This window comes from Phalangium opilio, unplaced genomic scaffold (genome assembly GCF_054372755.1).
Source record: "Phalangium opilio isolate 3A_F unplaced genomic scaffold, DU_Popi_V2 ptg000105l_1, whole genome shotgun sequence".
NCBI classification, from domain to species: domain Eukaryota; kingdom Metazoa; phylum Arthropoda; class Arachnida; order Opiliones; family Phalangiidae; genus Phalangium; species Phalangium opilio.
Genome location: NW_028324207.1, coordinates 5,897,501 through 5,910,000, shown reverse-complemented (window position 1 = coordinate 5,910,000; position 12,500 = coordinate 5,897,501). Strand labels below are relative to the sequence as shown.

The window sequence follows — 12,500 nt, the reverse complement described above, 5'->3', positions numbered from 1 at the left end:
CATGATGGAACCTACTTACTATTCGACGCATGTATTTACTTATTTCACTTTACAAAATAAAACTGGTTTAAAGGTTCCACCGAGATTTGAACTCGGATCGCTGGATTCAGAGTCCAGAGTGCTAACCATTACACCATGGAACCTACTTACGATTCGACGCATGTATTTACTTATTTCACTTTAGAAAATAAAACTGGTTTAAAGGTTCCACCGAGATTTGAACTCGGATCGCTGGATTCAAAGTCCAGAGTGCTAACCATTACACCATGGAACCTGCTTAATAACCGGCACAAGTATTTGCTTATTTCACTTTAGAAAATAAAAGTGGTTTAAAGGTTCCACCGAGATTTGAACCCGGATCGCTGGATTCAAAGTCCAGAGTGCTAACCATTACACCATGGAACCTGCTTAATATCCGGCACAAGTATTTGCTTATTTCACTTTAGAAATTAAAGTGGTTTAAAGGTTCCACCGAGATTTGAACTCGGATCGCTGGATTCAGAGTCCAGAGTTTTTTTTTTTTTTTTTTTTTTATTAAAAGCATCGAAAGCATTACAATGGAATATGGAAGTGGTTATAACGGTTAAATTGAATTAAAAAATGATTAAGTTACAGCATTAATTCCTGGAGTTAACTATACAATATTAAAACAACATCTGCAACCTTGTTACGGTAGTAGCTAAGTTAGAAAACTTGTTACGATGCAATAATAATGCAATATATTTGTGGGCAAAGGAACGTACCCTGGCAAGCAAAACTGGAACACTGAAAGGCAGGACGATACCAAGGCCCGCTTTTACAACCAATTGACAACGATATTTCCATAGTACATACTTAACAATACTAATTAACAACAAGGCAGCCTGCCAAAATAAGAGAGGTTTATCGTTCGAAGACGCGTAACAATGAAAAAGTACTAAGTTATATCTGGTACAATCAAATTTAAACTCAGGATCAAAAGTATACACACAAAATGCATTGAAAATTGACTCCCAAAGGGATCGGGACTTTGGACAGGTAAGGAACAAATGGTCAACAGTCTCATCCGCGCCGTGGCAAAAGACGCACGTAGCGTCTGGAACGAGCCCCGCGTGAACAATCCGCGATTTCACCGGTAAGCCTTGGTGGAGGATCTTTAAGTTACAAGTCGATAGCACCGGACCCAGATGGCTGTTCGTGAGGTCCTTGAATTTTACCCGTGGCCGCGGATCGTGTAAAAAAAGATTCCACCTTTGCTCGCCAGAAGATTCGAAGGTAGGGGGCAGGAGTGCGCGGTACAATGAACCAACGGATTCAACCGAGAGCGGACGCGTCGTGCCATCACCCGAGATGAACCGTACCTTAACGCATTGCGGGTCCAGAGGTGGCGCCGGACGCAGGAAGAGGCGTACCCACTCGGGAGGCAAACTGGTCTTTATCGCGTCATATAAGCGGTGCAACCGAGGTGGCGGAACCTCCGTGTAGGGATCAGTCAGATAACATTGCTCCGAAATAGCAGCAGGTGGTAAGAAGCCCGGTATGACTCCATAGTGGATATCGCGAAGGGTGCGGAACCCAGCGCGAGCCAGTACTACACGCTCGAGGCCAAAAGTATTAGGCAGCGGTATGCGAGAATTAAAGAAGAGGGATTCTTCAAGAGTGTTGGTTACCGGTGCGACGTTCAAGGTCCGGTTTTGCAAAAACGACCACCAACTGCGCAATATTTCGCCATAACGAGGCGGCGTGGCAGCGAGGCACCTTTGTCGAAATGGTAAGCGAAAGGCGTGGTACCAAGGAATAAGCCCACCTCCATATTCCTTGAGCAGTAAGATATGAATGGCCCGATCGTAAGGGGGCAACTCGTCCAATAGGAGACCATATGCCTCATGCAGACGGAAGGCTTGACATTTGAGAGCAACATCCACCAGGCCAAAGCCCCCCTCGGACCTGGGACGTGTAAGAGTAACGTAGTCAATAGCGTGGTAAGTTGAGCCCCAAATAAACTCCACAAATAGTTTCTTCAATTCGGATAGGAAGGACGCAGGGCAAGGAAGAACCCTCGCCAAATGCCAAAGTTTTGAAGCGACAAGACAGTTGAGGATAAGTATCTTGCCTATAACGGTCAACTGGCGGCGTTTCCAGGCACGAAGGATCGATATAAACCCAGGGAGTTTATCATCCCAATTCAGGGAATTCGACAAGGTCACATCGTGGGTTAAATGAACCCCTAGAAACTTACGGGGATAAGATGACACCGTCACCCCGGAAATGTTGGTCGCCGCGTTAGTAGCCCAGGAGCCAATCCATTGGCCAGAACTCTTTTCAAGGTTTATTTTGGCACCGGAAGCCAGGCCATACTCCTCATAACGCCGAACGACGTGCGATATTGCGGTCGTAGATGCCAATAGCAAAGTGTTATCGTCAACGTGTTGAAACAATACTGGGCTAGCAGTATTTTTAATCCGGATGCGGTCAATACTTGGGCACTGATCGAGAGCTAAGCAAAGGGGTTCCGTGGAAAAAGCATACAGCAACGGGCTCAGCGGGCAGCCTTGACGAACGGATCGACCCAGTCTGAAGAAGTCGGTGAGAAAGCCATTAACTTTGATAGTGGTACTGCTGCTGGTGAGAAAAATCTCCATCCATTTCAGAAACACAGGGCCAAAACCAAACGAGGCAAGTGTGCGAAGCAGAAAAGTCCAGTCCACACAATCAAACGCTTTGGTCAGGTCCATCTTCAATAGTATACCGGGCTGGTTGTTCAGATGTAAGTAAGACATCACATCGCTCACGTACCGAGTCGTCGTGGACACGTCGCGCCCACGAATAGCGCCCGTTTGACAAGGGGAAATGACGGACGGCGCGATCAACGAGAGTCGAGAGGCAAACACCTTTGCAATGAGCTTTCGATCCGTATTTAAGAGCGTAATCGGCCTCCAATTACGAAGAAGCGACGGGTCCCCCTCCTTCGGCAATAAAACCACCATACCCTGCATCATGGACCGGGGTAGCCGACCCGTGGTATGGATTTCAATCAAAAGGCGCAAGAATTCGTCCTTAATCAGTGGTAAGACGAACCGCCAAAACCGGACGGTGAGCCCATCCGTGCCAGGGCTACGACCAACGGCCATCGCGCGTAAGGCGGCGGTAAGGTCGGGCCACGTAACAGGGCCGTCGCACAGATCCCTGTCGGCAGGTGTCAGCCGGTCCTTGACGAAGGACGTAAAGTGATCCGTAACTGAATCATCGGTCGGAGCCCGCCGGTAGAGATCACTAAAATAGCGGAAGACTTCGCCCCGCACTCGGAGGCTATCGTCGAGGGTGGTACCGTCTTCCAACTGAAGATGCTTCAGGCTCCGCCTGGATTGGCGGTGCCGTTCCAAACTAAGAAAGTACCCGGAAGGTTGTTCACCCAAATCCTGCCACGCCAAATTTGAACGGACGACCGCACCCTGCAACTCATGTAAGTCATAGTCCCGTATAGCAGTCTGAACGTCAAGCAATGCCTTCTCGAGATGAACCGCGGGAGTCTGTATTAACTGGTCCGAGAGAGACGCGAACCGAGAGGCCAACGTCGCGCGAGTCTGCCGCCGATCGCGGGCACGCGATTTACCATAAAAAATAGCATAGTCACGTAGTCGAGTCTTCAAAGTTTCATACCAAAGGAAAATGTCATCGCGGCATTCCGGCGTAGACCGACTGCGAGCGATGACGCGCTTTACGGCTGTCGCGAAAACGGCTTCGTCCAGTAAGGAGTCATTAAAAGACCAAGTCCCCGGACCGCGAATGACGCCCTCGAAATCCATGTGAGTGATGACCATGGCATGATCGGAAAGAGGACAAGGTCGGATAAGGGAATGACGGACATTATGGGAGTCAAAATTACGAACAAAAATGTAGTCAATGCGAGAACGAATAAATTTACCAAAGACAAAACCCGAGCGCGTAAATTCACAATTATTAGCATGTTTTAGTCGGTAAGTGTCAATCAAACTTAGGCTATCCTTAAAAACTTGAACGTTAGTAGGCCGAAAACCAGAGGACCCCACCCCCGAGGGCGAACGGTCCAGGTGACGATTACAAATATCATTAAGATCCCCCGCAAACACGACTCTACCGTCCGGGAAAGAATTTCTGATATCACCAAAAAACTGAACCCGATCACCCTCGGCGTTGGGGGCGTAAACATTAAAAAAAGACGTTCTTACATCAAAAAACTCGGTAGTGACTAATAAAGCCCGACCGGAAATTATTTGAGAAACATTCAAGACCCGTATAGGTAATTTTTTAGTAAACAAGATAGCGACCCCCCGAAAGCCACTCACTAGATCATGAGAAAAAAACAATTGACCAAAAAATAACAATTTAAAGGCAGCGACATGCGACGCATTCCAATGCGTTTCTTGTAAAAAAACAATGTCCATGTCCTTAATGAATTCGACTAATAAAGCCATCTTACCAACGTCGCGTAAACCATGAACATTTAAAGTACCTATTTTGACAACCATGCACCCTACTTTGTCTGTGAAGGGTCCGGCGGTTTATTCGGAGTAAACCCACGAGCGTTGGCCAGATTCGGATTCTGTTTCCTTAGGAACTGGGGACGTTTCTGTGACAAGTCAGGGGTGGAACCAAGAGGATGTTTAGTCCCCCGATTGCCTCCCCCCACTGACTCAAAAGGGTTAACTTCCGCAACGGGGTCACCGTCGACGAGCATATCCTCACTAGAACTGAGATTCTGGCCATGATGGCCAGAAATGGCACCGGTGTCGTTAGGAATCTCCGCTTCAGCAACGCCATCGGACATGGGAACAGGGGGCAAGCCTGCCCCATCGCGGACAGGAGAGACTTCGGACTGGGGCACGACATCACGTTCAGAACCGATAGCGACCTGACCCAACTTCTCTGGGCAGTCACGGGCAAGATGACCGTGTGTCTCACACCGACGACAAACATTACGCGGACAACTTTTGTAAATGTGACCTTCAGCGAGACACCCGTTACAAACCCGATTTTGCGCCTCATGGCGAACGCGATAAAATGTTTCGCGCCCGAGAACATCCGCAATTTTCAAGCCGTACGGAAGTGATGAAACCCCCTCGGGTAAAACCACGCGTACGCAACGCTCACCAAGATACAATCCTTCAAATTTACGCCAAACGACCTCCCCCTTGATTTTGCAACCAAGGGAGACCAATTTCTCAACCACGGCATCATCGGACACGAATTCAGGCAACCCATGTATTTTAATAATTACCGATCTCGAGACGACTGATTCAGCAGGACACAGGACATCCATGATTTCAACCCCAGCTTTGACACACTCTTCAGCATCTTCCTCCGACAAAAACGTAATAAAGTAACCTCCAGTACCAGGAACCACAGACGAAATGGCATCAAGACCAAATGATTGTTTAACGGCAGCAACAACAACAGCAGTGGTTTGCACCATACAAACAACGAAGACGCTTCGTCGAAGCGCCTCCATGATGGAGGACTCCTCGAAGGAAACCCTCGTGACCGAGGCTTCGCGGGCGAAAGCCGAAGTCCGTAAAATCAATAACAGTTAACAAAATAAGCCGAAAAAACCGACTAACAAGGCGGAGAAAGGACCGCCGAAAAAGGAAACCGTAAAACGCAACAAACACGGAGAGCGAAAAGAAACAACCGCACTCCGCGAAAGCAAACAAAATTGTCCGTTCAGAGTCCAGAGTGCTAACCATTACACCATAGAACTTGCTTTATATCCGACGCATGTATTTACTTATTTCACTTTAGAAATTAAAGTGGTTTAAAGGTTCCACCGAGATTTGAAATCGGATCGCTGGATTCAAAGTCCAGAGTGCTAACCATTACACCATGGAACCTACTTACTATTCGACGCATGTATTTACTTATTTCACTTTACAAAAAAAAACTGGTTTAAAGGTTCCACCGAGATTTGAACTCGGATCGCTGGATTCAAAGTCCAGAGTGCTAACCATTACACCGTGGAACCTTGTTAACATCAGACGCATGTACTTACTTAATTCACTTTCGAAAATAAAACTGGTTTAAAGGTTCCACCGAGATTTGAACTCGGATCGCTGGATTCAGAGTCCAGAGTGCTAACCATTTCACCATGGAACCTGCTTAATATCCGGCACAAGTATTTGCTTATTTCACTTTAGAAAATAAAAGTGGTTTAAAGGTTCCACCGAGATTTGAACTCGGATCGCTGGATTTAAAGTCCAGAGTGCTAACCATTACACCATGGAACCTGCTTTATATCCGACGCATGTATTTACTTATTTCACTTTAGAAATTAAAGTGGTTTAAAGGTTCCACCGAGATTTGAACTCGGATCGCTGGATTCAAAGTCCAAAGTGCAAACCATTACACCATGGAACCTGCATACTATTCGACGCATGTATTTACTTATTTCACTTTAGAATATAAAACTGGTTTAAAGTTTCTACCGAGATTTGAATTCGGATCGCTGGATTCAAAGTCCAGAATGCTAACCATTACACCATGGAACCTTGTTAACATCAGACGCATGTACTTACTTAATTCACTTAAGAAAATAAAGGTGGTTTAAAGATTCCACCGAGATTTGAACTCGGATCGCTGGATTCAAAGTCCAGAGTGCTAACCATTACACCATGGAACCAGCTTAATATCCGGCACAAGTATTTGCTTATTTCACTTTAGAAAATAAAAGTAGTTTAAAGGTTCCACCAAGATTTGAACTCGGATCGCTGGATTTAGAGTCCAGAGTGCTAACCATTACACCATGGAACCTTGTTAATATCAGACGCATGTACTTACTTAATTCACTTAAGAAAATAAAAGTGGTTTAAAGATTCCACCGGGATTTGAACTCGGATCGCTGGATTCAAAGTCCAGAGTGCTAACCATTACACCATGGAACCTGCTTAATATCCGGCACAAGTATTTGCTTATTTCACTTTAGAAAATAAAAGTAGTTTAAAGGTTCCACCGAGATTTGAACTCGGATCGCTGGATTTAAAGTCCAGAGTGCTAACCATTACACCATGGAACCTTGTTAACATCAGACGCATGTACTTACTTAATTCACTTAAGAAAATAAAAGTGGTTTAAAGGTTCCACCGAGATTTGAACTCGGATCGCTGGATTCAAAGTCCAAAGTGCTAACCATTACACCATGGAACCTGCTTAATATCCGGCACAAGTATTTGCTTATTTTCCTTTAGAAATTAAAGTGGTTTAAAGGTTCCACCGAGATTTGAACTCGGATCGCTGGATGCAGAGTCCAGAGTGCTAACCATTACACCATGGAACCTACTTACTATTCGACGCATGTATTTACTTATTTCACTTTAGAAAATAAAACTGGTTTAAAGGTTCCACCGAGATTTGAACTCGAATCGCTGGATTCAAAGTCCAGAGTGCTAACCATTACACCATGGAACCTGCTTAATAACCGGCACAAGTATTTGCTTATTTCACTTTAGAAAATAAAAGTGGTTTAAAGGTTCCACCGAGATTTGAACTCGGATCGCTGGATTTAAAGTCCAGAGTGCTAACCATTACACCATGGAACCCGCTTAATATTCGACGCATGTATTTACTTAGTTCACTTTAGAAAATAGAACTGGTTTAAAGGTTCCACCGAGATATGAACTGGGATCGCTGGATTCAAAGTACAGAGTTTAACCATTACACCATGGAACCTGCTTACTATTCGACGCATGTATTTACTTATTTCACTTTGGAAAATAAAAGTGGTTTAAAGGTTCCACCGAGATTTGAACTCGGATCGCTGGATTCAGAGTCCAGAGTGCTAACCATTACACCATGGAACCTGCTTTATATTAGACGCATGTATTTACTTATTTCACTTTAGAAATTAAAGTGGTTTAAAGGTTCCACCGAGATTTGAACTCGGATCGCTGGATTCAAAGTCCAGAGTGCTAACCATTACACCATGGAACCTGCTATATATCCGACGCATGTATTTAATTATTTCACTTTAGAAATTAAAGTGGTTTAAAGGTTCCACCGAGATTTGAACTCGGTTCGCTGGATTCAAAGTCCAGAGTGCTAACCATTACACCATGGAATCTACTTACTATTCGACGCATGTATTTACTTATTTCACTTTAGAAAATAAAACTGGTTTAAAGGTTCCACCGAGATTTGAACTCGGATCGCTGGATTCAGAGTCCAGAGTGCTAACCATTACACCATGGAACCTGCTTTATATCCGACGCATGTATTTACTTATTTCACTTTAGAAATTAAAGTGGTTTAAAGGTTCCACCGAGATTTGAACTCGGATCGCTGGATTCAGAGTCCAGAGTGCTAACCATTACACCATGGAACCTGCTTTATATTAAACGCATGTATTTACTTATTTCACTTTAGAAATTAAAGTGGTTTAAAGGTTCCACCGAGATTTGAACTTGGATCGCTGGATTCAAAGTCCAGAGTGCTAACCATTACACCATGGAACCTACTTACCATTCGACGCATGTATTTACTTATTTCACTTTAGAAAATAAAACTGGTTTAAACGTTCTACCGAGATTTGAACTCGGATCGCTGGATTCAAAGTCCAGAATGCTAACCATTACACCATGGAAACTTGTTAACATCAGACGCATGTACTTACTTAATTCACTTAAGAAAATAAAAGTGGTTTAAAGGTTCCACCGAGATTTTAACTCGGATAGCTGGAATCAAAGTCCAGAGTGCTAACCATTACACCATGTACCTGCTTAATATCCGGCACAGGTATTTGCTTATTTCACTTTAGAAAATAAAAGTGGTTTAAAGGTTCCACCGAGATTTGAACTCGGATCGCTGGATTTAAAGTCCAGAGTGCTAACCATTACACTATGGAACCTTGTTAACATCAGACGCATGTACTTACTTAATTCACTTTCGAAAATAAAACTGGTTTAAAGGTTCCACCGAGATTTGAACTCGGATCGCTGGATTCAGAGTCCAGAGTGCTAACCATTTCACCATGGAACCTGCTTAATATCCGGCACAAGTATTTGCTTATTTCACTTTAGAAAATAAAAGTGGTTTAAAGGTTCCACCGAAATTTGAACTCGGATCGCTGGATTCAAAGCCCAGAGTGCTAACCATTACACCATGGAACCTGCATACTATTCGACGCATGTATTTACTTATTTCACTGTAGAAAATAAAAGTGGTTTAAAGGTTCCACCGAGATTTGAACTCGGATAGCTGGAATCAAAGTCCAGAGTGCTAACCATTACACCATGGAACCTGCTTAATATCCGGCACAAGTATTTGCTTATTTCACTTTAGAAAATAAAAGTGGTTTAAAGGTTCCACCGAGATTTGAACTCGGATCGCTGGATTTAAAGTCCAGAGTGCTAACCATTACACCATGGAACCTGCTTAATATCCGGCACAAGTATTTGCTTATTTCACTTTAGAAAATACAAGTTGGGAAAACCAAAATATTACCTCTCCGAGTCTAGAAGAGGACTACTTACAAACTTATTTACCCAGATATGGAAATGTTTCTTTTTTTTTATGAGCAAATAGTGAAGTTAAAATTTATGAAATATTAAAGCAGTATACAAAGCATAGCAAATATACTGTAAATCAGACGATATTTTACATCCAATAAGGATATACTTGTACACATTAAAATCATCCGATGGGGGAAAAACGGGAAATGAAGAGATAAAACTTTGGGGGGATATTACCTTTACGTGTTTGTAAAGGCCCAATTTTCTACTCCTCAACTGTATACCCTCTATGTTCAAAGCCATATTCACAACAGGGTTGCCATGTAAACACTATCCTCTCGTTTCACCTCTCTCTCTCGTTTGTCAACATGACTGTTAACGTTACATAACACCAAAGCTAATTTGTGGCCACACACACTGAAGGTAAATGGGCACCATAAAAAGCATGAAAACACGAAGCTATAATCCGATTGCGATCAGACCTTTCTCTGATCTGGGCTGCGTTCAGCAGAGCTCACCAAAAAAGACAGCGGATTTGGAAAACGTTTACCTGTGAGCTCTGTCGTCATAGCTTTTCTCCGGTCATCGGTGTTTTAAAAATGACGCTAGCGCAATAAAGCGTGCAAGGTACCAAGGCTTAACAAAAATTGTATGATAACATATTTTAAGAGATAGATAACAACAACTTTTATAATTAAAATTAGAAACTAACATGTCTCTTAAACTTCTCGCGTGATCAACTTGTTTCACGCTAATTAAATAGCTCTAGTCCCATCATAATCAGCAAGAGCTATTTGTATTAATTCCTCCATGCTTTTTTCGCCAAGCTGAGAACTACGCGTTTTACGTCACGTTATCCAAAAACCCGACTATTTTCCTTGAAGACCGTGCTGGCTCAGCGCTGAGCACCGTGACGTCAAAATTCAATAACAAAATCCCGTTCTGTAGGACACTGCTAACAGCGCTGAGCTCTTCTGAACGCGGCCCAGATTTCCACCATGATTATAAAGTCTAAGCCTAATTATTTAAAAGTGTATTTAACTTTCGGCTCACTCTGAACCGTTAATGTCTCTGTATTACAGAAACGAAAACCAAACCCAAGCGTTTACTTTTTGGTTCGATAGGCCTATTGACAAATAAAAGTTCATTTGACCAATATAGATGCGTTCGTCTTGAAATCACTTTAGAAAAAATTATGCTATAAACAGATGTAGTATAGCTTAAGTAATATATAAACATCGATTTCAAATAATAATAATAAAAAATATTCTTGGCATATCAAAATGAAACAGAGCTTTATAGCTACAAAACCACTAAAGGCATCGAAATTACGAAAAATATTTCCATATATTAATTATACATTATGAGAAAACCAAATATTAAGGTTTTGTAGGATTTTTTCCACAAAACAAAGCGAACTGCTAACGCGGTGCACTAACGGACGGACACACACAGACTAAAACATAGGCTAATTTTTAACTCTTTCCGTTTTAATTTTGAGTTGAGAAACTAGATTATCTTAAATATTAAAATAAATATAATTAATATTAAATATTTTCTTCGTTAGTTGTTCGCCTTATTGAGCGTTACATCGCGTTGATAAAGAACAATTAGACATTCTTGAGAGACTTGACTAATATTGGCGTTTGAAATGAAGCATACTCCGGTTGCTTTGCCTTACTCAAATAGGTAGTATATAAGGGTGTCGATCTACAGCTAAAAGCAAGAACAACCGCAATTGCGAAAACCTTTGGTGGTGATCCCACCCTAGGGAGGCTAGTCGTTTCTCGTAACCCTAGCTGATCGCCGCGAATGTCTTAAACCCAACGATGACGATGGAGTAGAAGCCAGGTGTACAGACTGGTGTCCAAGTGGAATGGACGAAGACCAGAAGATGGTGGTGATTAGAAGCCAGGTGTACAGACTGGTGTCCAAGTGGAATGGACGAAGAGAAGAAGATGGTGGTGATTAGAAGCCAGGTGTACAGACTGGTGTCCAAGTGGAATGGACGAAGACCAGAAGATGGTGGTGATTAGAAGCAAGTATGTACAGACTGGTGTCCAAGTGGAATGGACGAAGACCAGAAGATGGTGGTGATTAGAAGCCAGTATGTACAGACTGGTGTCCAAGTGGAATGGACGAAGACCAGAAGATGGTGGTGATTAGAAGCCAGTATGTACAGACTGGTGTCCAAGTGGAATGGACGAAGACCAGAAGATGGTGGTGATTAGAAGCCAGTATGTACAGACTGGTGTCCGTGTGGGATGGACAAAGATCAGAAGATGGTGGTGTGAGAACTCAAGTAGAGGAGCCATTTCCGTGACTTTTGAAAGCAGTTCGGAAATGGCGAACACGTTTGCTCCGATTTGGAAACTGCGAACGCGGTCACGTGGGGTGTAAGTCAATAACAACAGCCACACACACACACACGTCGCAATTAGAACCTCTCCGTGACATACGTCACTCGGAGAGGTAAAAAGTGGTTTAAAGGTTCCACCGAGATTTGAACTCGGATCGCTGGATTTAAAGCCCAGAGTGCTAAAAATTACACCATGGAACCTTGTTAACATCATACGCATGTACTTACTTATTTCACTTTCGAAAATAAAACTGGTTTAAAGGTTCAACCGAGATTTGAACTCGGATCGCTGGATTCAGAGTCCAGAGTGCTAACCATTACACCATGGAACATGCATACTATTCGACGCATGTATTTACTTATTTCACTGTAGAAAATAAAACTGGTTTAAAGGTTCCACCAAGATTTGAACTCGGATCGCTGGATTCAGAGTCCAGAGTGCTAACCATTACACCATGGACCCTGCATACTATTCGACGCATGTATTTACTTATTTCACTGTAGAAAATAAAACTGGTTTAAAGGTTCCACCAAGATTTGAACTCGGATCGCTGGATTCAGAGTCCAGAGTGTTAACCATTACACCATGGAACCTTGTTAACATCAGACGCATGTACTTACTTAATTCACTTAAGAAAATAAAAGTGGTTCAAAGGGTCCACCGAGATTTGAACTCGGATCGCTGG

General features: G+C 43.1%; 24 non-coding genes across 24 annotated transcripts in view; all 24 read right to left on the bottom strand.

The window, feature by feature from the left end:
* Positions 1 to 71: 71 nt before the first annotated feature.
* On the bottom strand, positions 72 to 143 carry TRNAQ-CUG (transfer RNA glutamine (anticodon CUG)). The gene has a single exon. It is a non-coding gene; the product is annotated as a tRNA-Gln (tRNA).
* A 59-nt stretch (positions 144 to 202) lies between these two features.
* Positions 203 to 274, bottom strand: TRNAQ-UUG (transfer RNA glutamine (anticodon UUG)). Its single transcript has one exon. It is a non-coding gene; the product is annotated as a tRNA-Gln (tRNA).
* A 59-nt stretch (positions 275 to 333) lies between these two features.
* TRNAQ-UUG (transfer RNA glutamine (anticodon UUG)) lies at positions 334 to 405 on the bottom strand. The gene has a single exon. It is a non-coding gene; the product is annotated as a tRNA-Gln (tRNA).
* A 5,369-nt stretch (positions 406 to 5,774) lies between these two features.
* Positions 5,775 to 5,846, bottom strand: TRNAQ-UUG (transfer RNA glutamine (anticodon UUG)). The gene has a single exon. It is a non-coding gene; the product is annotated as a tRNA-Gln (tRNA).
* Positions 5,847 to 5,905: 59 nt separating this feature from the next.
* On the bottom strand, positions 5,906 to 5,977 carry TRNAQ-UUG (transfer RNA glutamine (anticodon UUG)). The gene has a single exon. It is a non-coding gene; the product is annotated as a tRNA-Gln (tRNA).
* A 59-nt stretch (positions 5,978 to 6,036) lies between these two features.
* Positions 6,037 to 6,108, bottom strand: TRNAQ-CUG (transfer RNA glutamine (anticodon CUG)). The gene has a single exon. It is a non-coding gene; the product is annotated as a tRNA-Gln (tRNA).
* A 189-nt stretch (positions 6,109 to 6,297) lies between these two features.
* TRNAQ-UUG (transfer RNA glutamine (anticodon UUG)) lies at positions 6,298 to 6,369 on the bottom strand. The gene has a single exon. It is a non-coding gene; the product is annotated as a tRNA-Gln (tRNA).
* A 190-nt stretch (positions 6,370 to 6,559) lies between these two features.
* Positions 6,560 to 6,631, bottom strand: TRNAQ-UUG (transfer RNA glutamine (anticodon UUG)). The gene has a single exon. It is a non-coding gene; the product is annotated as a tRNA-Gln (tRNA).
* A 190-nt stretch (positions 6,632 to 6,821) lies between these two features.
* TRNAQ-UUG (transfer RNA glutamine (anticodon UUG)) lies at positions 6,822 to 6,893 on the bottom strand. Its single transcript has one exon. It is a non-coding gene; the product is annotated as a tRNA-Gln (tRNA).
* A 190-nt stretch (positions 6,894 to 7,083) lies between these two features.
* Positions 7,084 to 7,155, bottom strand: TRNAQ-UUG (transfer RNA glutamine (anticodon UUG)). The gene has a single exon. It is a non-coding gene; the product is annotated as a tRNA-Gln (tRNA).
* A 58-nt stretch (positions 7,156 to 7,213) lies between these two features.
* Positions 7,214 to 7,285, bottom strand: TRNAQ-CUG (transfer RNA glutamine (anticodon CUG)). The gene has a single exon. It is a non-coding gene; the product is annotated as a tRNA-Gln (tRNA).
* A 59-nt stretch (positions 7,286 to 7,344) lies between these two features.
* TRNAQ-UUG (transfer RNA glutamine (anticodon UUG)) lies at positions 7,345 to 7,416 on the bottom strand. Its single transcript has one exon. It is a non-coding gene; the product is annotated as a tRNA-Gln (tRNA).
* Positions 7,417 to 7,736: 320 nt separating this feature from the next.
* TRNAQ-CUG (transfer RNA glutamine (anticodon CUG)) lies at positions 7,737 to 7,808 on the bottom strand. The gene has a single exon. It is a non-coding gene; the product is annotated as a tRNA-Gln (tRNA).
* Positions 7,809 to 7,866: 58 nt separating this feature from the next.
* Positions 7,867 to 7,938, bottom strand: TRNAQ-UUG (transfer RNA glutamine (anticodon UUG)). The gene has a single exon. It is a non-coding gene; the product is annotated as a tRNA-Gln (tRNA).
* A 58-nt stretch (positions 7,939 to 7,996) lies between these two features.
* TRNAQ-UUG (transfer RNA glutamine (anticodon UUG)) lies at positions 7,997 to 8,068 on the bottom strand. Its single transcript has one exon. It is a non-coding gene; the product is annotated as a tRNA-Gln (tRNA).
* A 59-nt stretch (positions 8,069 to 8,127) lies between these two features.
* On the bottom strand, positions 8,128 to 8,199 carry TRNAQ-CUG (transfer RNA glutamine (anticodon CUG)). The gene has a single exon. It is a non-coding gene; the product is annotated as a tRNA-Gln (tRNA).
* A 58-nt stretch (positions 8,200 to 8,257) lies between these two features.
* On the bottom strand, positions 8,258 to 8,329 carry TRNAQ-CUG (transfer RNA glutamine (anticodon CUG)). The gene has a single exon. It is a non-coding gene; the product is annotated as a tRNA-Gln (tRNA).
* A 58-nt stretch (positions 8,330 to 8,387) lies between these two features.
* TRNAQ-UUG (transfer RNA glutamine (anticodon UUG)) lies at positions 8,388 to 8,459 on the bottom strand. Its single transcript has one exon. It is a non-coding gene; the product is annotated as a tRNA-Gln (tRNA).
* Positions 8,460 to 8,910: 451 nt separating this feature from the next.
* TRNAQ-CUG (transfer RNA glutamine (anticodon CUG)) lies at positions 8,911 to 8,982 on the bottom strand. The gene has a single exon. It is a non-coding gene; the product is annotated as a tRNA-Gln (tRNA).
* A 59-nt stretch (positions 8,983 to 9,041) lies between these two features.
* TRNAQ-UUG (transfer RNA glutamine (anticodon UUG)) lies at positions 9,042 to 9,113 on the bottom strand. The gene has a single exon. It is a non-coding gene; the product is annotated as a tRNA-Gln (tRNA).
* Positions 9,114 to 9,172: 59 nt separating this feature from the next.
* On the bottom strand, positions 9,173 to 9,244 carry TRNAQ-UUG (transfer RNA glutamine (anticodon UUG)). The gene has a single exon. It is a non-coding gene; the product is annotated as a tRNA-Gln (tRNA).
* Positions 9,245 to 12,205: 2,961 nt separating this feature from the next.
* On the bottom strand, positions 12,206 to 12,277 carry TRNAQ-CUG (transfer RNA glutamine (anticodon CUG)). Its single transcript has one exon. It is a non-coding gene; the product is annotated as a tRNA-Gln (tRNA).
* Positions 12,278 to 12,336: 59 nt separating this feature from the next.
* Positions 12,337 to 12,408, bottom strand: TRNAQ-CUG (transfer RNA glutamine (anticodon CUG)). Its single transcript has one exon. It is a non-coding gene; the product is annotated as a tRNA-Gln (tRNA).
* Positions 12,409 to 12,467: 59 nt separating this feature from the next.
* TRNAQ-UUG (transfer RNA glutamine (anticodon UUG)) overlaps positions 12,468 to 12,500 on the bottom strand; it is a 72-nt gene continuing 39 nt past the window's right edge. The window contains exon 1 of the tRNA in view: positions 12,468 to 12,500. This exon is cut by the window's right edge and continues 39 nt beyond it. This is a non-coding gene — a tRNA (tRNA-Gln).